This window comes from Phoca vitulina, unplaced genomic scaffold (genome assembly GCF_004348235.1).
Source record: "Phoca vitulina isolate PV1807 unplaced genomic scaffold, GSC_HSeal_1.0 scaffold122, whole genome shotgun sequence".
Taxonomy (NCBI): domain Eukaryota; kingdom Metazoa; phylum Chordata; class Mammalia; order Carnivora; family Phocidae; genus Phoca; species Phoca vitulina.
In genome coordinates, this window is record NW_022589825.1 from 631,751 (window position 1) to 652,492 (window position 20,742).

General features: G+C 38.3%; 1 long non-coding RNA gene across 6 annotated transcripts in view; it reads right to left on the reverse strand.

Moving 5' to 3' along the window:
* Nucleotides 1-952: 952 nt before the first annotated feature.
* LOC116628534 overlaps nt 953-20,742 on the reverse strand; it is a 67,846-nt gene continuing 48,056 nt past the window's right edge. For 4 of the 6 annotated variants that reach the window (XR_004298633.1, XR_004298631.1, XR_004298634.1 and 1 more), the window contains 2 exons: nt 9,593-9,816; nt 4,285-5,681 (listed from right to left, as the gene is read on the reverse strand). This is a non-coding gene — a long non-coding RNA (uncharacterized LOC116628534). Of the gene's footprint in view, nt 993-4,284; nt 5,682-9,592; nt 9,817-20,742 lie in introns of those variants that run through there. The other 2 variants (XR_004298632.1, XR_004298630.1) reach the window with 2 other exon arrangements.

Consider the following 20,742-nt stretch of genomic DNA (forward strand, 5'->3'; position numbering starts at 1 on the left):
TCTCTGCTTTTAGTCTTAGCAGCAGTGGGACCTCCAACCAGGTTACTTAACCTCTGAACAGTGTCATTTTACTAGGTCCAAAATGGTGTGAAAATCACATCCTCAGCCTCCCCAGAATGTTGTGGGAAAAACATGAGACAAAATGGTAGCTTGCATTCAGGACCACTGAGTCCTCCATGGTTTCCTGAGGGCAGGAGTCCTGCTTTTTGTGAGAGTTTTAAGTTCCAACCACTCTATGACCGTGCACAAATGGTCATTCAATTATAAAACACTATGAGACCTTAACTGAGTTCATCCAATACAGAGTATGATAATAGCTGCAGTGAAGACCGGAAAGTGATTACCCGGAAATCACTGCTCCTTCCTTCCCAACTAAGGTCTCAAATTTTTTAAAAAAAATTTTTTTTATTTATTTGACATAGAGAGACAGAGTACAAGCAGGGGGAGCAGCAGGCAGAGGGGGGAGCAGCAGGCAGAGGGGGGAGCAGCAGGCAGAGGGAGAAGCAGGCTCCCCGCTGAGCCAGGAGCCCGATGTGGGACTCGATCCCAGGACCCTGGGATCGTGACCTGAGCTCAAGGCAGACGCTTAACGGACTGAGCCACCCAGGTGCCCCAAAAGTGCTTTCCTAAATGGAATTCCATTTACCTCTATTCCCATCTGAAAGGTTTCATCCAAAAAACAGCCAGCCAGCAGAGGGGAAATGACTTACCCAAAGAGTTCCCAGTGTTCTATTACAGGGTCCTTTTGCAGAGCCTCTTCTTTCAGAGTTACGTTGTATATACTATTCTTGAGAAACTAACACAGATGATAAGTGGGATGGGAGGGGCGCCTGGGTGGCTCAGTCCATTAAGCATCCAATTCTTGATTTCTGCTCAGGTCATGATCTCAGGGTTGTGAGATCCAGCCCTGCATTGTGCTCTGCACTGGGTGTGGAGTCTGTTTAAGATTCTTGCTCTCAGCGCCTAGTCGTGTTCCCTCTCTCGCTGTGTCTCTGTCAAATAAGTAAATAAAATCTCTCTAAAAAAAAAAAAAAAGATTCTCTCTCTCTCCCCCTCTCCCTTTGTCCCTCCCCCCGCTTCCATCTCTAAAAAAACAAGAAAGGTGGGATGGGAAAGTGTATGAAATAAAGTGAAATGGGGTGATGGTTTTGATTTTGCTCTTTTGCTCCTCAACAATGATCTCATATCAGCTATAAAGGCTTTCCATTTTATACATGAGAAAAGGCAAACTCAGAAATATTATGTAATTTCTAAAAATCTTGCCATATGTGTAAAGATCACAGAAATTCTAATCCTGAGGTGGTATTCTCCTCATATAACACAATGCATCCTTTTTTTTTTTCTTTTTTCTTTTTTCTTTAAGATTTTATTTATTTGACAGAGAGAGACACAGCAAGAGAGGGAACACAAGCAGGGGGAGTGGGAGAGGGAGAAGCAGGCTTCCTGCTGAGCAGGGAGCACAGAAATTCTAATCCTGAGGTGGTATATTCTCCTCATATAACAAAATGCATCTTTTTTTCTTTTATTTTTAATAGCAGGAAGGGAAAAATGAAGGGGGGGAAATCGGAGGGGGAGACGAACCATGAGAGACTATGGACTCTGAGAAACAAACTGAGAGTTCTAGAGGGGAGGGGAGGGGGGGTGGGGGGATGGGTTAGCCTGGTGATGGGTATTAAAGAGGGCACGTACTGAATGGAGCACTGGGTATTATACGCAAACAATGAATCATGGAACACTACATCAAAAACTAATGATGTAATATATTGTGATTAACATAATAAAATTTTTAAAAAATTAAAAAAATAAAAAGATTTTATTTATTTGACACAGAGAGACATAACGAGAGAGGGAACACAAGCAGGGGGAGTGGGAGAGGGAGAAGCAGACTCCCCGCTGAGCAGGGAGCCCGATGCAGGGCTTGAGCCCAGGACCCCGGGATCATGACCTGAGCCAAAGGCAGACGCTTAACCCACTGAACCACCCAGGCGCCCCCACAATGCATCCTTTTTACTTTGTGGCCATGCAAAGCTTAGAGGTAAGTATTTCTGAATTGTCTGTAGATGCTCTCCTTGACAAGCTGTGCATATATGGATGGGCACTAATATTTTCTCCAAGTGGACATTTCCAGTAAATATAAGCATTCAGATCTCAAATGAGGGATGTGGGACATGGATTTTCACTAGAATTTCTGGCAAATAGTATTCATCCAATAAAAATTTATTGAAATCAGAAATCCATGAATCAGTAGAGTATTACCCTTAATGCATGTAGAGTTCCTATAACAAAATAGCAAAATGGACAAAATGTATAAATAGTTCACAGATGAAGCAATGCAAATGGTCAATAATCAGAAGAAAATATGTTCTAAATCACTAATAATTTAAAGAATACAAATGAAATCATCTAAATATCCTTTTATTACCTACCATCTGAAATATATTAAATACAGAAAAAAAATCTGTACCTCTTAATCCCCTTCATCTATTTTGCCCATCTCCCCATTCACAGTTATAAAACTTCCAGTTATAAAATAACCTAAAGGTGAGACAGGAAATCATTAAAATCTTAGAGGAGAACACAGGCAGTAACCTCTTTGACACTGGCCATAGCAACTTCTTGCAAGATATGTCTCTAAAAGCAAGGGAAGCAAAAGCAAAAATAAACTACTGGGATTTCATCAAGATAAAAAGCTTCTGCACAGTGAAGGAAACAACTAACAAAACTAAAAGGCAGCCTATGGAATGGGAGAAGATATTTGCAAATGGCATATCTGATAAAGGGCTAGTATCCAAAATATATAAAGAACTTGTAATACTCAACACCCAAAAAACAAAGAATCCAGTTTTAAAAAATGGGCAGAAGACACGAACAGGCATTTCTCCAAAGAAAACATACAAATGGCCAAAAGACACACGAAAAGATGCTCAACATCACTCATCATCAGGGAAATACAAATCAAAACTACAATGATGTTATCACCTCATCCCAGTCAGAATGGCTAAAATTAACAACACAGGAAACAACAGATGTTGGTGAGGATGCGGAGAAAGGGGAACCCTCTTATACTGTTGGTGGGAATGCAAACTGGTGCAGCCAGTCTGGAAAACAGTATGGAGGTTCCTCACAAAGTTAAAAATAGAACTACACTACAATCCAGCAATTGTACTAGTAGGTATTTACCCAAAGGATACAAAAATACAGATTGGAAGGGACACATGCACCCTGATGTTTATACCAGCATTATCAACACTAGCCAAACTATGGAGAGAGCCCAAATGTCCGTTGACTGATGAATGGATAAAGAAGGTGTAGTATATATATATACAATGGACTATTACTCAGCCATCAAAAAGAATAAAATCTTGCCATTTATAATAATGTGGATGGAGCTAAAGGCTATTTTGCGAAGCGAAATAAGTCAGAGAAAGACAAATACCATATGATTTCACTCATATGTGGAACTTAAGAAACAAAACAAATGAACATGGGGGGGAAGAGAGGCAAACCAAGAAACAGACTTTTAACTATAGAGAGCAAACATGGTTACTGGATGGGGGGATGAGTTAAATAGGTGATGGGGATTAAGGAGTGCACTTGTGATGAGCACTGGGTGTTGTATGTAAGTGATGAATCACTAAATTCTACACCTGAAACTAATATTACAGTGCATGTTAACTAATTGGAACTTAAATAAAAATTTGGAGGAAAAAACATAAAAAAATAAAATATAAAAGTCACAGAGATGAAAAGTACAGTATAGGGAATATAATCAATAATATTGTAATAACATTGTATGGTGACAGATGGTAACCACATTTAATGTGGTGACCACTGAGTAATGTATAGAATTGTGGAATCAATATGTTGTATACCTGAAACTAATATAAAATTGTGTGTCAATTATACTTCAATAATAAATAAAAAATAAAAGTGAAAATATATAGAGAAAAATTAATAAAAATTTAAAATTCACAAACAAAAATTTGAAAACTGGCTCTGTGTGTGTGTGTGTGTGTGTGTGTGTGTGTGTGTTAGAGGGAGATTCAATTTCAGGAGTCAAGGAAATGGAAACACAGAGACCAATTTAATTACTAAGAACAAGTATAGAGGTGGGTAAGAAATGAGAACACTTGGGGCACCTGGGCGGCATAGTTGGTTAAGCCTCTGACTCTTGGTTTCAGCTCAGGTTGTGATCTCAGGGTCATGAGATTGAGCCCTGCCCTGGGCTCCATGCAGGTCTGTTTGAGATTCCCTCTCCCTCTCCCTGTGCCCCTACCCCCTACATGTGCTCTCTCTCTTAAATAAATCTTTTAAAAAAAATAAGAAATGAGAACACTCAGACACTTTTTGAGGGAGTTTGAACTACTGAAATCAAGTTCCAGGGAAGACCACTAAGCATGTAATGCAGAGAAATTTTTTCATATGTGCAAAAGGAAGCAGGCAAGAGATTATTTGCTACAGCATTACATGAAATAGAAAAGAAAAATATAAGCAATCTAAATGTCCACCAGTACAGAAAAACTATGTGAGTAAAGTTAACAAACCATTTATACTTCCCTATGGGGTTCAAGGCAAAATGGAAAAACATTTTAATTCCAGAGTGAGCTGCTGATCAAGACATAACAAAGTTATCTCTCTGACTAATTAGACTCCCCAAAGTCAGTACCCTGATCTGAATAATGGTCATAATGATAAGTAACTTGAATAGCTGTTAGGATTAAAGGAAATGAAATATAACATGTATTTGCTTAATGCAGTTCCGTACATATCACTTTCCTTTCCTCTAGATCACCTGTCCCACCTATGCTTCTGACCCAGCCTGATTCAGCACTTCAAGGATTAGCCAATGCATGTAGCCTGACACCCAGATCTGTGGGCACGAGGCATGGGATTTCAACTCCTCCATCATCTTTATTACCCAAAGGGGTTGCTGCTTGGGTTCCCCGGGGTTCACAATAGCAGGAAATTGTGACCAACCATTTCTCCAGCCCTGAAAGCCCATCTTCTAGAGGGAGGCTGCTGCATGTCCTTTAGGGAGGGCAATGAATGGAACGTCATTCCCACCCTGCCACTGATCTGGAGTGACGACTTAGGCTCTGTCAGCCTGAGCTTGGTCATCTGTGAATTGAGACTCATGATACCAGATTCCTTTGTCACAGAGCAGTCCCAAGGGGTGAGAAAACCTGCCCAGAGGATACAGTATGTAGTGGGATTTCTTGGCCCTTTAAATGTTGTGATCTGGCAGTAGGCATTGGCTGAGCCTCAGGGCTAAGGCAGGCTTCATGAAAAGTTGTTTCTCATTGTTTCCCCTAATGAGGTTACAGACATGTAGAGGAGAGGAGCAAATACCTCTCTGACATGGCCTGAGGTCAAAGGTTTGGCGACAGAAGGTGCTCTACTTCCCCGGATGTTTCTGAAGCTCCTAACAGCTGCTCACCATCGTGCTTGTGAGCAGAACCTAATGCAGCTCCCCACACTGGGAAAACAGGCTTGTCTTTGATTCACCTGGTGAGCTCAGGGGGCGATGGCACCAGGGCAGCAAGCTGTGGTGTTTGCTGAACTGTTGCTCCTGGACGGCTCCATATCCTAATACATTTATGGAAAAATTCTGGACCCATCTTGAAGTCACCAGTGCAATATTCAGCCACACCATACTAAGATATCACCCATTTACTGCTTTCCTAGGAGACAAAAATTCAAGAATTATTAGCATTTCTTTGACATACAATTATCCATTCCTCCATTCACTAATAACTAATAAATATATATATTGAGCTTATGAGTATATGAGCAAACTCAAGGGTTAAATCTGAGATGAGATAGCTCCTTCCCATTAACTTTTAAACTTGCTCGAATTTCAAGGAATTGTAGATTTTAAAAAATCCCTCCTTGGTCTCCTCATCAAAGTTCCAGAAAGAGTTTCCTCCATTTCTTGTTAACATTCTTTACTTCCCTCTAACTCTTCCTTCTACTGCACTACGGCTCTGTCCCCACGATTGCAGTGAACATGGTCTCACCAAGGTTACAAGCCACTTTTTGTCACTAGGTCCACTAATTTTGTATAAAACTATAAATATATGAATATTACTTTTAATGACCACCTAAAACACTCATGCTTGTGCAAACTGCTTCTGTCACTTCACAAATCTGAGTTTCCAGGCTCTAGACCATGAGGTACTGTACAAACCCAAGCTGTACTACTCCCTAACTGTGCAGGCCTGGGCCAAATCCTTATTCTCTCTGTACCTCAGCTTTTCATCTGTAAAATGGGGATTAACAACATATCTAACTCTTAATAGTTCTGTGAGCATAAGTGACTCAATACATATCAAGTACTTGTTACATAATACCTTTTAGTCATTTTAATGTCTTTGTCTCTATCTTTATTGGCCATTAGTATCTCTACTATCCCTATGATATACACTAATGTTTATTCACAATCAATGACCTCAGAGGTACGTAGTTAGAAGATGAGCAGGTCGGGGCACCTGGGTGGCTCAGTCGGTTAAGCGTCTGCCTTCAGCTCAGGTCATGATCCCAGGGTCCTGGGATCGAGGCCCGCATTGGGCTCCTCTGCCCTCTCCCTCTGACTCATGCTCTCTCTCTCTCTCTCTCTCTCTCGTGCTCTCTCCCTCTCTCTGTCAAATAAAGTCTTAAAAAAAAAAAAGATGAGCAGGTCACAAAACTAAATGTAGGATGAGACCTTTTGTACATGAATACATGCATATGTGCATAAATGTGTAAGTACCAGCACAAGAGAATTTCTGAAAGGATATAATGCAGATGAAAACCTTAGCAGGGCTTTTCTTCTGGTGGCTATGTTTGAGGGTAAAATTATTCCCTTTTTATGTTAATTGTTAGTATTTTTTACATTATCTAATTTTTACCTCGCAATAAATACTCTTGCAATTATACAAAACAATGAAACAGCAGTAAAATTTAAGCATTCTCAGCCCACCTACAGGAAAGCCATCAGCTTAAGAACAGGGACATCCCCAAGGCACAGGACATCCCCAAGGCACAGGAAGGGAAAGAAGATACTGGGGGAGCCCCTTCTACAGTAAAACAGGACATAGTTCCCCAAATTCCAAACTACGGTAATTATGATCAATACTTTAGATCTCTGCTTAGTTAACTGGGGAAAAACATGGTACCCTAATTTGTTTCATTTGTCTTCGCCCTGATTAAAAGTAAGGTTGACAGTCTTACCATATGAGAGGCAGTACCGTTCACTGGTTAGATGAAGTGCCTCAGGAGCCACAAGCCCGTGTTCCAATGATTTACTAGCCCTGTCCTCGCTGTGCCTCGGTTCCCTGATTTCAAAGTCCAGCAACAGTAGCTCTACTTCATAGGTTGTGGTGAGGATGAAATAAGTGAAAGCTTAGCACTGACACCAGTATGGGGCACTGAGGCAGTCAGAAATATTAACCTTTCTTATCATTATTATCATGTCAGAACGCAGTAGAGATTCTACTGACATTTTTATTACTATATGGATGTACACCAATTGGCATGGATTGATCTTCATAATATATTTGTTGTAAAAAAGCAGTTTACAAAACTGTTAAGTAGGATATTCTTTCATTTCTGTTATTAAATATACAGTGACATACCATAAAATTTCTGAAAAAACATATATTCAAATGATAACAGTGGTTACTCATGAGTAGACTTTTAAGGGTTCTTAACAATCTTTTCATCTCCTGCATTTTGCATTTTTATCTACAACAAAAATGTCTTGACAGGCACCTGGGTGGCTCAGTCGGTTAAACATCCAACTCTTTATTTCGGCTCAGGTCATGATCTCAGGGTCATGAAATCAAGCCCCAGGTCAGGCTCCATGCTCAGCAAGGAGTCTGCTTCTCTCTCTCTCTCTCTCTCTCTCTCTCTCTCTCCTTCCTTATCCCTCTGCCCTGTCCCCCATTCACGCTCTCTCTCTCTCTCTAAAATAAATAAATAAATCTTTTTTAAAAAAATGTCTTGATTTTGGAAGTAAAAGAAATATATATCCTTAGCCCTTCCCATAAGAAAGTGGTCCAGGATCAGAATGGGTAATATCACTAAGCCAAGGGAATTAGGTAATAGGATAGTCTTAGAACTAATTTAGTAATCTACCACATGACAGTTCCAATAGGGTGTCTTCGGGAAAATTACAGATGCCTAGGGGAAAAGCAAGCATGTTGCTCATATAAGCCTTTCATTCTACACACAGACAATGTTTCTACTTTTATTTTCACAACATGCTTCTCTTATCTCCCAAATAAAGCCCCCTGAGTGGAAAGCAGGCCCATGTGTTTAACCTCCCAGTTAGGGAAGCATTAAATAGTAAAAGGAAAGGAAAATATACAGGTGTCCAGCACTTGTAATAGAAATCAGCCCAAGTTCAAAATGGAATGCATCCCTAAACCAACCTAGGGATTTGGTCATTAGTCTGTACACAGGAAAACAAACTCCCTACAATCACTGTCTTCTTTCACCAGAGTGGCCCAGATTAGACTCCGATCTACAGGCCTAGATGAGTAACAGTGTGAATGAAAGCCAGAAAATTAGGCCTGGATAAACAGGAAGATGCTTTGCATTTAGGATACATTCAGGTACTGTTTCACAGTAGCCGGCATCTAACAAACTCTACGACTTTGAACATAACACACAAAAAAGTAACTGAAAATATTATGTCCGAAATCTATTCATGCTCCTTATAACATATAATCTGAGAAAATGGGTGTGTCTATTTTTAGAAGCTTGGAAAGAAAATACATAAATACATATAGCAAGGAGGCTTATAAGGCAGGTCACACTGTTGAAATGTGAATGTGGATTAGTTTTTCTCATATTTCTTCCTTTTTACTTTCTATGAGACAGCCAAGCATCTATGGATAAACATATGCAACAATACCATATTTTTTGTAAAGAATATATACATATGTAATAAAACTATAGAGAAATGTATTAAGAATGAAAAATCCAATGTTTTGTTAGTAGTTACCCCTAGGTAAGAAGGAGACTAATGCAATCAGAAAAGAATTCAAATGAGGTATGTAATGTTTTATTTCTTAATATGAGTATACTGAACTCCATTATATAATTTCTATAACTTTTTGTATGTGGGAAATACCATAACAATCACTGTTCGATGAGTTTATATATGCTGTAAGCAATGATCCATACTAATTTGAAAATTTTGGCAAGCACGGTTAATTCCAGTGATACATACATAATTAGTCAGCAAACCAACCACCCATTAATATAAAAAATATTGTCAGGGGCACGTGGGTGACTCAGTGGGTTAAGTATCCGACTCTTGATTTTGGCTCAGGTCATGATCTCAGGGTTATGAGATCGAGCCTAACATCAGGCTCCATGCTGGACATGGAGTCTGCTAAAGATTCTCTCTGTCCCTCCCCCCGCCCTCTCTCTCCCCTCCTCCCTCTCTAAAAAAATATATTGTCACATTTGTTCATTTCCTCCTATTATATTCTCTATGCATGCATATATAATGTATATACATCACATGTGGGTTTCCTAGATATGAAGACTCATAATTTGCTTTATGAAGATCATGAAACCAGCAATTAAACATGCCCAAGCTTACATCACATTCCACAAAGCCCATGTCCCTATCCATTGGGACATATAATCTTTTTCTGTGTCAGGGCTGAGGTCGGCAAAGAGGAAGTGACTACCGATGGTCCTGTAGGCAAGAATTTAACTGATATTTTGGATGCAGGTCTCCTGTTCCCAGTCAGTTGTGTTGCAGACCCATCTTCATACTCTCTTATTCTGTACTGTTTCCTTTCTGGAGATCAATGGGGCCAGCTATTCCAATGTCAAAATGGACAATAAAAAAGAAAATCAGAAAGTAAAGATCAAATAAAAATTTGATGAGAAGACGAAGTAAAAAGTAAAGAGAAGATGATATGCTTCCTCTTTCCCATCATCCCCAAGTAACTCATCCTACAAGAAATGGTACCAAATCCTACACATAGCATAAAGAAAATAAAAAATATCTCATTACTTCAAAAACCATGAAAATTTCAACTTGAATGAGAAATGACAGTCAACATATAAAAACAACAAGATGCCACAGATGTTGGAATTATCTGATAAGGATTTTAAAGTAGTCATTCTCAAAATGCTTCAAAGAGTAATTATAATTATACTTGAAATAAATTAAGGAACAGAAATTCTCAGGAAAGAAATAGAAGATAGATAGAAGAATAATATCAATATTTTAGACCTGAAACATACAATAACTGAAAATTTTAAAACTCAGTGGATGGACTCAACAACTGAATGGAGAGGAAAAAGAAAAGAATCAATGGACTTGAAAACAGAACAATAGAAAGTACCGAATTTGAGCAACAGAGAGAAAACAGATTAAAAACAAAAAAAGACAACGACAACTCAGGGACCTGTGGGACTATACAAAAATCTGAAATTAGTGACATGGTTATCTTAGAAAGAAAGGAGAAAAGGTACATGGATAAAAAGTATTTGAAGAAAGAAAGGCTAAAACCATGTAAAATATTACAATTCATATTAAGGGGATTTGATACTATCTAGTAAAATTACTAGAATATTTGCTCTTGGAACCAGCAATTTATCTTCTAAGAATCTATCCCAAAGATACAATGCAAAAAGACCAAAAAGCATAAGTACAAGGCCATTACTAGCAAAACAATCATAATAGTAGAAGATAAGAAACAAGACAAATGTCTACCAATAGGGGACTGGTTGAATAACCTATAGTACGTCTACATCCTAGAGTACAATGCAAGTATAAAAAACATGAGGGAAAGATGTGGTATATATATGTATATATAATGCAATATTATTCAGCCATTAAAAAGAATGAAATCTTGGGGTGCCAGGGTGGCACAGTCAGTTAAGCATCCGATTCTTGGTTTTGGCTCAGGTTGCGATCTCATCGTCATGAGATCAAGCTTCTTGTCGGGCTTGTCTGGTTCAGATTCTCTCTCTCTCTCCCTCTGCCTCTCCCATTTGTGCTCTCTCTCTAAAATAAATAAATCTTTTAAAACAAGAATGAAATCTTGCCATTCGCAATAACATGGATAGTGCTAGAGAGTATTATGCTAAACAAAATAGAAGAAGACAAATACCATACGATTTCACTCATATATGGAATTGAAGAAACAAAACAAATGAGCAAAGGAAAAAAGAGAAAGAAAGAAAAACCAAGAAACAGACTCTTAACTATAGAGAACAAACTGATGGTTACCAGAGGGTATATGGGGTGGGTGGATGAAATAGGTGATGGGGATTAAGGAGGGCACTTGTCATGATGAGCACTGGGTGATAAATGAAATTGCTGAATCACTATATTGTACAACTGAAACTAATGTAACACTATATGTTAACTAACTGTAATTAAAACTACATAAAAAGTTAAAATTAAAAATAAAAAGCATGGGGGATTCCTCCTGGCAAAAGGTAACAGAATACAAAGGCCCAGACCTTGTTTCCCCACAGAGACAATAATGTAACAATATGCACTCCAAAAGGCCTTTATGAGAACCCCAGAAACCAGTTAAAAAGTTGTTATACCCTAGAAATCACAAAACCAAGAAGAACTACATTAATACAGGTAAGAAAAGCCACTGCATTTCTCCCACATTAGCCCCTCACCCAAGCCAGCACAGCTCAGAGCAACTGGGGGAAAATACCCAATTTGCAGTTTCGCCTTCAAGAGCAAAAGAGAAGAGTGATACGTACATCCAAGGTTCTGGCTTTTTAGGGGCTTCCCAAGGGATTGATTTCTGTGTCATCTGACCCAAAATGCTGACAGGGGCCAATGAGAGCAAATGAGAGCTCTGTAGCCTAATGAAAAACCAGAGAACCTGCAGTACCACAGACCAGAAGGAACAAGAGATTCCGAGCTCAGAAAAAAAAAAAAAAAAACCCAACAAGTCACTCTGATTGGGAAATTACATGAACAAGCCCAGAGAAAATGCACCCCCAAAGAAGATTTGAGAGGTTCCCCACAATTTCTAGCCAGGCTGACTTGTAAAGATCTTCCTCTGTAAAAAACCAGTCCATAAAGACTGGGAAAGGAGGCTGCTTTTTCAAATGTATAAATCTCATCAAAAAGTAACAAGGCATACAGAGAAATATGACCCCATCATATTTCCAAAATAAATCTTGGAAACTAATCATAAATACATAAATAGCTATGAATTATTTGACAAAAAAATTCAAAATACTCATCTGAAGGAAGTTCAGTGAGTTACAAGAGAACACAGACAACTAAATAAAATCAGAAAAAGAAACATGATCAAAATGAGAATACCAGTACAGAGATAGAAACTAGACAAAAGAACCAAACCAAAATTCTATGGCTGAAAAACACATTAATTGAATTGAATTGAATTGATTATGGTATTGCATAGATCTCCTTTAATTCTAGTATAATATTTAAAAGATAAAAGAACAAAAATAATTATAACTATAAAACTACATTAATGGATACAAAATATAAAAAGATGTAATTTGTGACATCAATAACAAAGTGGGGGGGACATAAAGGAGTAGAGTTGTTATATGCAATTGAAATTAAGTTTTTATCAGTTTAAAATAGACTGTTATAACTACAAAGTGTTTTATATAATCTCCATAGTAAACACAAAGAAAATACCTATAGAACATACACAAAACGACAACAGAAAGCATATCACAGTAAAAAAGTCAATAAAACACAAAGAAAGCCTGGGAGAGAGGAAAAGAGGAACAGAATAAATGTAAGATGCACACAGAAAACAATTAACAATGTGGCAATAGTAAGTCCTTCCCTATCAGTGATTATTTGTTTAAGATTTTATTTTTAAGTAATCTCTACACCCAATGTGGGGCTCAAACTTAAACCCTGAGCTCAAGAGTCGCACTCTCTACCAACAGAGCCAGCCAGGTGCCCCAGTAATGATTTTAAATGTAAATGGACTAAACTCCCCAAAAGATATAGAGCACCTGAACCGATAAAAAAAAAAAATAAGCCCAACTGTATGCTGTCTTTAGATATAAGGATACACATAGGCAGAAAGTGAAAAGATAGAAAAAGATATTCTGTGCTAATTGTAACCAAAAGGGAGTAGGGATGACCACAGTTAAATAAGAAAAAATAGACCTTAAATCAAAATTGTCAGGGGAGATATATAAAGATAAAAGGGTCAACAGGATGTTATAACAATCATAAATATTTCCACCAAACATCACAGCACTCAAATATATGAAGCAAACGTTGACAAAACTAGAGGAAGAAATACACAGAAGCACAATAATAGTAAGAGATTTCAATAGACCACTTTCAATAATGGATAGGAAAACCACACAGAAGATCAATAAGGAAAGAGGATTTGAACACTATAGATTAATTGCACCTAACAGATATATTAAGAATACTCCAACCAACAACAGCAGGATACACATTCTTCTCAAGCACATATGAAACATTTTCCAAGACAGATTATGTAGTAGGCCACAAAACAAATTTTTAACAAGTTTAAGAAGGTTGAAATCATACCAAATATCTTTCCTGATCACAATGGAATGAAACTAGGAATCAATAGCAAAAGGAAAACTAGAAAATTCCCATTATGTGGAAATTAAACAATACACTCCTGAACAGCCAATATGCCAAAGAAGAAATCAGAGGAAATTAGAAGATATCTTGAGACAAATGAAAATGAAAACAAAATGGGATGCATCAAAAGCAAATACTAAGAGGGAGGTTTATGGGAATAAAGGTCTACTTCAAAAAAGATCTCTAATCAAAGACCCACCTTTACACCTCCAGGGAATGGAAAAAAAAGGAACAAACTAAACCCAAAGTTAACAGAAGGAAAGAAATAAAGATTAGAGCAGAGATCATTGAAATAGAAAATAGAAAAACAGTATTAAAAAATCAATGAAACTAAGAGTTGGTGTTTTGAAAAAAATCAGCAAAGTTGACAAACCCTTAGCTAAATTAACTAAGAAAAAGAGAGAGAAGACTCAAATAAAAATCAGATATGAGAGACATTACAACTTATGCCACAGAAATAAAAAGGATCACAAGAGACTTTTTTTGAGAGAGAGAGAGTATGAGCAGGGGTGGAGGGGCAGAGGGAGAGAGAGAATCTTAAGTAGGCTCCATGCCTTCCGCGGAGCCTGACGCAGAACTTGATCTCACTACCCTGAGATCATGATTTGAGCTGAAATCAAGAGTCAGACACTTAACTGACTGAGCCACACAGGCACCCTGATCACAGAGACTTCTATGAATAATTATACAACAACAAATTGGATAACCTAGAAGAAATGGGTAAATTCCTAGAAACATACAAACTACCAAGACTGAATCATGAAGAAATAAAAAATCTAAACAGGTCTATAAATAGTAAGGAGATTGAATCAGTAATCAAAAAACTCCCAACAGGGGTGCCTGGGTGGCTCAGTCGGTTAAGCATCTGCCTTCAGCTCAGGTCACGATCTCAGGGTCCTGGGATTGAGTCCCACATCCGGCTCTCTGCTCAGTGGAGAGCCTGCTTCTCCCTCTCCCTCTGCCTGCTGCTCCTCCTGCTTGTGCACTCTCTTGCTCTCTCGCTCTGTCAAGTAAATAAATAAAATCTTAAAAAAACAAAACTCCCAACAACAACAAAAAAAAGCCAGGACCAGATGGCTTTGCAGGATAATTCTACCAAATATTTAAAGAAAAATTAACACCAATCCTCCTCAAACTTTTCCAAAAAGTTGAAGAGGAGAGAATATTTCCAAACTCATTGCATGAGTCCAGCATAACCTTGACACCAAAACAAAACACAGACACAAGAAAACTATAGAACAATATCTCTGATGAACATTGATGTAATGTTGCTTTGTCCTCAACAAAATACTAACAAACAAAATTCAAGAGCACATTAAAAAGAATATACACCAGAGAGGAAAATACATATATATACCATGACCAACTGGGATTTATTCCCAGAATGCAAAGATGTTTCAACATATGATAATCAATCGGTGTAATACACCACACGTTAATAGAATAAAGGAAAAAAAACCTCATGTGATCATCTCAATTGATGCACAAAAAAACATGAGAAAATCCAAACCCTTTCATGATAAACTCTCAACAAACTAGGAATAGAAAGAAATCACCTCAACATAATAAAGGCTGTATATAAAAAGCATACAGCTAACATCAAACTCAGCATTGAAAAATTGAAAGCTTTTCCTTCAGTATCAGGAAAAGGCATGGACGCCAACTACTACCATTCAACATAGTATTAGAAGTCCTAGCCTGAGTAATTAGGCAAAAAAAGAAATAAAAGCCATCCAAATTGGAAAGGAAAAATAAAATTATCTCTGCTCACAGATGACATAAACATGTAGAAAATCCTAAAGATTTCACCAAAAAACCCTGTTAGAATAAACAAATTCAGCAAGTTACAGGATATAAAATCAACACACAAAAGTCACTTGCATTTTTATACACTAACAATAAACAATTAGAAGAGGAAATTAAGAAAACAACTCCATTTTAGATGGTATCAAAAAAGAATAAAATACTTAGGAATAAATTTAACCAAGGAGGTGAAAGACTTATACAATGAAAACCACAGGACATGGATGAAAGAAACTAAAGACACAAATTAATGGAGAGACATCTTGGGTTCATGGAGAGGAAGATTTAAAATTGTTAAAATGTCCATACTTCCCAAAGTGATCTACAGAATCAACGCAATCACTACCAAAATCTCAATGCCATCCTTTGCAGAAATAGAAAAAATAATCCTAAAACTCATTTGGAGCTTCAAAGGACCCGCTAATAGCCAAAACTTGGGAAAGCCTATCTTGAGAACGAAAAACAAAGCTGAAGGCCTCACACTTCCTGATTTTAAAACATATTACAAAGTTACAGTTTTCAAAAACAGTATGGCACTGGCATAAATGCAGGCCTATGGACCAAACAGACTAGAGAGCCCAGAAGTAAACCCTTGCATATATTGTTAAGTGATCTTTGACAAGGATGTCAAGGTGACATAATGAGGAAAGCATAGTTAATTCAACAAATGATACTGGGAAAACTGGATACACAGCTGCAAAAAAAATGCTGGACCCTTACCTTACACCATATAGAAAAATTAACTCAAAATGTATTAAAGACCTGAAACCATAAAACTCCTAGAAGAAACTATAGGGGAATATCTTCATGACAATGGATTTAGCAATGATTTCTTGGACATGACACTGAAAGTACAGGCAACAAGCAAAAATAGACAAATGAGACTACATCAAATTTTAAAACTTCTGGGACACCTGGCTGGCTCAACTGGTGGAGCATGACTCTTGATCTCGAGGTTGTAAGTTCAAGCCCCACACTGGGTATACAGATTACTTAAAAATAAAATCTTAAAAAATTTTAAAAACTTCTGTGCAGCAAAGGAAATAACAGACTGAAAAGGCAACCTACTGAATGAGAGAAAATATTTTCAAATCATATATCTGATAATGAGTTAATATACAGAATATATAAAGAGTTCTTATAAGTCAACAACAACAAAAATAACTAGATTTAAAAAATGGCCAAAGGACTTGAGTAGACATTTCTTCAAAGAAGATATACAAATAGCCAAGGAGCCTATGAAAAGATGTTCAACATCACTGATCATCAGGGTAATGCAAATCAGAGCCACAATGAGATATCACTTCACACTCATTAGGATGACCACAATTAAAAAAAACAGCAATAAAAAGTATTGATACAGATATAAAGAAATTAGAACCCTTGTGTGAATATAAAATGGTGTAGCCCCTATCATAAGCAGTATGGAGGTTCCTCAAAAATTAAAACATATAATTAGGAGTGCCTGGGTGGCTCAGCCTGCTTCTCCCTCTCCCTCTGCTGCTCCCCCTGCTTGTGCTCTCACTCTGTCAAATAAATAAATAAAATCTTTAAAAAAAAATACAATTAATGTATGATCCAGCAATTCTACTTCTGGGTATATATACCAAAGAACTGAAAATAAGATCTTTTTTTTTTTTTTTTTGACAGAAAGAGAGAGTGAGAGAGGGAACACAAGCAGGGGGAGTGGGAGAGGGAGAAGCAGGCCTCCCGCTAAGCAGGGAGCCCAATGCGGGGCTCAATCCCAGGACCCTGGGATCATGACCTGAGCCAAAGGCAGACGCTTAACGACTGAGCCACCCAGGCACCCCTGAAAACAAGATTTTGAAGAAGTATTTGTACTCTTGTTCACTGAAGCACTATTCACAATAACCATGAGGTAGAAGCAAACTATATGTTCATCCATAGATGAATGGATAAACAAAATGTAACGTATCCATACAATAGAATATTATTCAGCCTTAAAAAAGGAAATCCTGTCATATGCTACTACAACATTGATGAACCTTAAAGACATTATGCTAAGTGAAATAAGCCAGTCACAAAAAGATAAAAATACTACATGATACCACAGATATGAAGTGTCTAAGTAGTCAAATTTGTAGAAACAGAACACAGAATGGTAGTTGGAAGGGTGTTGGGGAAAGGAGAAAGCGTTCAATGGGAACAGAGTTTCAGTTTTGTAAGATGAGGAAGTTCTACAGATCTGTTGCACAACAATATGCATATAGTTAACACTACTATACACTTAAAAATGGTTAAGGTGGTAAATTTTATGTGTGTTTTAACTTAACTCAAAAAAATTATTTAAATAAAGCAATGAAGACTCCCTCTCTGTAGGGCTATAGCATGATATCCAAGATATGTCATTGAGTGAAAAAAGCAAGTTGCATTTAGAGCATTAAGATGGCAGAGGAGTAGGGGTCCCTAAGTTCACCTGGTCCCTGGAATTTTGCTAGATAGTTACCAAATCATTTTGAAGACCTGTGAAATCAATCGGAGATCTGAGAAAAGAAATGCTGCAATTCTACAAATAGAAAAGCGACCACTTTTTGCAAGGTAGGAGGTGTGGAGACATGAATCCAGGGCGATATGTGGGAGGATACTGCAAGGGGAGGGAGCCTTCTTAAGGAGGCTATCGCAAAGTATAATAAGCGGTAGAGCACAAAATCAGAACTTTTAGGTCTGCTACAGTGCCGGACGTCCCTGGCTTAAAGGTGCTCAGGTGGTGAAGCAGGGCAGAATACCAGGTGGGAAAGCAAGGTCTCAGGATCCCTGGAGTCACAAGAAGCGGAGGGGGGGGGGGGAAGGGGTTGCTGAGTGTGGCAGAGATCCCAGGCATCAGAGCGGGGAAGCCGGCTGAAAACAGCTAGTCTAGGCAACAGCTTTCTGCTCGGTGTTGCCATAAACTGCCAATCAATGCGTGGTCGTGTGACCACTCTCAAGGCAGGGGCCCAGCAAAAGGCAGAAGTGCAGCGAGATCCCTCCCCTCCCCCCGGGAGGAACAGTGTGGGACCGTGCCATAGGAGTTGTAAAGTTGTAAAGTTTAGAGACTTGAAACTCAGTCATGTGCCTGATAAAAATGCTCAGTCACAGGCAGGTGAACACAGAGTTCAGACGGAAACCAGGGAGACAAGAGTGATGGACTGCTTTTCTGTGATGACTCACTGAAGAGTCAGGGGCACGAACTTGCAGCTCCTGGGCTAGAGATCAGGGCATCACCATTTGCACCCCCATCAGTGCTGAAAGCCTTCAGGGAGCAAAACAGCACCACATACTGCAATCCAGAGCCTCTTACACTGAGCCCGGCCCCCTGGCAAGGGGGGGGTGCAATTCCACCAGGGCAAGGGCACTGAGAATCAGCACACAGGCACCAGCAGGGACAACCAGCTAGCACCAAGTTTACTTATCATAGAGAACTGCAAAATTTCAGCTCTTGGGGAAAAACAGTATATAACACTCATGGTTTTTGTCTGGTTTGGCCAGCAAACCCTGAGGCGGTGAATGAAAAGATTACTCCAGACACCTAAGCAGAAGAAAGGAGAGGGCGAGGGGACCAGATGCTCTAGTGGTAAAAGGTCCCGAACCAAGCTCTGCCTCTAATTTTATTGTGAATGTTATCAATACATCAAGGGAATAAGAGAAACAAAAAGGAGTGCGAAGTTTTAATAATCAGGACAGTGACATAGGTAGTATCGTGTGATTAGAATGAGCTGTGCTCGTGATGCACATGCAGGCAGGGAGTACGTGACCACCAAAGATAAATGTTTCTCCTAAGCATTTACTCCCTGGATGAGTACATTGAGCCGCGACTCCGGCTGCTTTCAGCCCAGAAACCTTAAAAGAGGCCCAGTTTTCTGGACACTCCTTTGCTTTTCAACTAGTCTTACCCAGGGAAGCATATGCTTATTAAATCTTATCTAGCCAGGCATTACGAATCCCCACAGGTTTTATTATTATTATTTAGTCTTTCAGTTTTATTTTTTTTACCTATTTACTTACTTTATCAATTCTATTTCTTATTCTTTTTTAATTTTTATTTTTACATATAAATTATATATATTATTTTATTTTTGGTTTCCATTCATTATATTTTATTTTATTTGTGTGTGTGTGTGTGTGTATATATATATAGATACATATATATATTTTTTTTTTTATTTTATTTTCTATTTTGAGATCTAGCTTCTCTTAACAAACAGACCAAAATATACCCAAGATCTAGTTTACTGTTTTGTTCTGATTTACTTCTTGTTTGATTTTTTCTTATTTTGTTTTGTTTCTGTTCTCTTCTAGTTAGTTTTGTTTCTTTTCTTCTGGTCTTGTTGATATTTTTGTCTTTTCTCTCTCTTTCTTCTATTATTTTCTGGACATAATGACGAGATAGAGAAACTCACCCCAAAAGAAAGAAAAGGAGGAAGTACTCACTGCCAGGGATTTAATCAATATGGATATAATTAAGATGCCAGAGCTAGAATTCAAAAATTCAAAACAACGATTAAAAAGATACTAGCTGGGGGGCTCCTGGGTGGCTCAGTCATTAAGCGTCTGCCTTTGGCTCAGGTCATGATCCCAGGGTCCTGGGATCGAGACCCGCATCGGGCTCCCTGCTCAGCGGGAGGCCTGCTTCTCCCTCTCCCACTCCCCCTTCTTGTGTTCCTGCTCTTGCTATCTCTCTCTGTCAAATAAATAAATAAAATCTTTTTTAATAAAAAAGATACTAGCTGGGCTAGAAAAAAGAAAAGCACAGATGACATGAGAAAATCCCTTACTATAGAAACAAAAGAACTAATATCTAATCAGGCTGAAATTAAAAATGCTATTACTGACATATAGTCAAAAATGGAAGCTCTAACAGCAAGGATATATGAGGCAGAAGAGTGAGTCAGTGATCTAGAAGACAAAATGATGGTAAATAAGGAAGCTGAGAATAAAGGAGAAAAACAACTACTGGATCACCAAGGGTGACTGCAAGAAATCAGCGATACCATAAAGTGAAATAATATCCAGATAACAGGGGTCCCAGAAGATGAAGAGAGAGAGATTTGAACAAATTATAGCTGAGAACTTCCCTAATCTGGGGAAGGAAACAGGCATTCAAGTCCAGGAGGCACAGAGAACCCGTCTCAGAATCAATAAAAACAGGTCAACACTTCAACATAAAATAGTGAAGCTTGCAAATTTCAGAGACAATGAAAAAATCCAGAAGGCAGCTCAGGACAAGAGGTCCTTAACCTACAAAGGTAGAAACATAAGGCTGGCAGAGACCTATCCACAGAGTCCTGGCAGGCCAGAAAGGACTGGCATGATATATTCAATGTGCTAATGGGAAAAATATGCAGCCA